This window comes from Eurypyga helias, unplaced genomic scaffold (genome assembly GCF_000690775.1).
Source record: "Eurypyga helias isolate BGI_N326 unplaced genomic scaffold, ASM69077v1 scaffold29199, whole genome shotgun sequence".
Taxonomy (NCBI): domain Eukaryota; kingdom Metazoa; phylum Chordata; class Aves; order Eurypygiformes; family Eurypygidae; genus Eurypyga; species Eurypyga helias.
In genome coordinates, this window is record NW_010274400.1 from 10,425 (window position 1) to 12,619 (window position 2,195).

At 56.1% G+C, this 2,195-nt stretch overlaps 1 protein-coding gene across 1 annotated transcript in view; it reads right to left on the reverse strand.

Annotated features, from left to right (window-relative positions):
- LOC104515719 (netrin-3-like) overlaps positions 1–2,195 on the reverse strand; it is a gene marked incomplete at its 3' end in the record, with an annotated part of 14,953 nt that overhangs the window by 7,803 nt on the left and 4,955 nt on the right.

Consider the following 2,195-nt stretch of genomic DNA (forward strand, 5'->3'; position numbering starts at 1 on the left):
CTTATATTGAAGTTCTACCCTGTGCGTGTGCATACACAGAGCAGCCCATGCGCTCATGTGCACGCACAGTAAGCACAAGCAGACCCAAAAGCTCACATACACATACATAAATACAATATATACATATGCAAAAATATGCACGCACGCACATATGTGCTCGCTCCTGCAAACACACAGGCACGCCGTTTTTCATTAGCCACGGGAGCAGCGCAGCCCCCCCCCGCCCCGATTCCACGTGTGCGAGATAAAAAGGCAAAGCCATGCCCGTTCCTGCTTAACGCTCTCACAAAAAGATAATGGGAACAAGATTTCCTTCGGCAAAATGCAGCACCCGCCTCCCCCAGCCCCGGCCCCCTCCCCGCGACGGTAAATTGAGGTTGGGTGAGAGTTTTTCCAGGCGTACTGTGAAATTCATTAACGTGTCAGCCCAGATTTAACTGCTTAGGCCTGGCTTGGCGGTCGTGTGAAGTTGCCTCCCCCCCAGCCGGCAGCGCCGGTGGGAGCTTCAGCCCGCGCAGATCAAACGTTCCCTTGCCTGCCTTGTCACCCCGGCCTCGGGGACGCTGTGGAAAGAAAGCTGAAGCACACCCCATCCCTAAAAAAGAGCTTTTTCCGAAACTTAAAGGAGAGGAGTGAAAGGTTGGTGCCAGCCTCGGTGCTGCTGGCAACACACACTCCAATCTCAGCTCCCCCGGAGCTCCCCCGAGTTATGAGATTAGTGCAAAAATCACATGGCAGGCATCAAAATAGCACTCCAGCGTGGTGGTAGGTGCCTTTGAGGGCTCGTGCCTTTGGAGCTTGGTTTTTTCCCCCAGTGCCAGTGAAAAGCAGGGACTTCTGAGGCAAATTCCAACACAGGGTTAGGTGCTGGGATGCAGCGCCTGGAGGGAGAGCAGCAGCTACTGCCCATGGTCCCAGGCAGCCTATGATGCTGCTGATCCCGGGATGCCGATGCTCGGCCAGGCTTTGCCAGGGCCAGGAGAAACGCAGTGAAGTACCCCAACATCCAGGCTGCCCTCGCATTTGCCAGATAATGGGACAGGGACAAGCTGGGATGGTTCATGCCGCTGAACCGAGGCAGCTGCATGTAACTGCGACAAAGGAGCAATTTTGGGGTAGTAGAGGGACCTCGTTATTCCCATGCATCACTGAAAGGCCAGTTGGTCATCCCCCACAGCAGCAGGGGGGACAGCAGCCCAGAGGGGAGGCGATGGCCAGCAGAGGAGAAAGGTCAGGTAAATGATTCGCTGCCCTCCGTGTGGGTCCCTCTCTGCCTCCAGTTTAATTGGTGAGAGAATAATTGGCTGGGGCCTTTTCACGGCATCACTGACCCTGCCGCAGGCTGAGGCCCTCCCAGCTGGCATGTCCCCATCAGCTCCAGGCCACCTTTCCCTGGGAACCTGCTTGAAATCCTCCCAGGAGATGGCTTTTAGGGAGAAACCTGCTGCTGCTGCCGGACATTGTTCCGCTGCCTGCAGGCAGCGATGCTGCTTACACTGGGCTGTCGCTCCCTGCCCAGGCCGGGTGTCAGCACGCTGCCACCAGCTCAGTGGGGTAAAGGTGGGATTTTGGCATGATCCCAGCCAGCTGACACGGAGACCTGGCTGGGCTTGGCCACACCAGGATGGGTGGCTGTCCTCTTCCCGGGGACAGGGTCACACCAGCACGCGTGACCATCCCCTCACCCCCGGCGCAGCCATCCGGCGCTAATTGGGGCAGACGGGTCCCCTCTCTTACCCAGCTAAATACTTGCACTGTTCTTCAGCGCCGACTCGCTTGCAAGCTCTGTCTGTCTCCCGTTAATCACTAATTAAAGGCTTGAATGTTCCCTGCTGTTTGGGGTATTAATAAGAATTTAATTGCACAGTTTGGGGCTAATTATGTGGTAGCTTGCTTCCGCCCTTGTACAGTATGCCCAATTAAACAATCATATGATCAATTAAACAATCACAAGATCTAATAATTTGCAATAATAGACTAATTAAACGTCGACACCTTGCAATGGAGCAACCTTCTGTCCCCCTTTTGATGGTGTTTGAACCCTTGCCCAGGCCCTGGCCACCCCACCACCTCTCCTTCAGGCTGCTGCGGCTGGAGGAGCCCCGGGCGATGGCACGAGGGGCTCTGGGCAGGGATCCCGGCACAGGACAAGCAGCGCCGCGTACCAGGGCACACGCGTGGCAGGCGATGGAGCC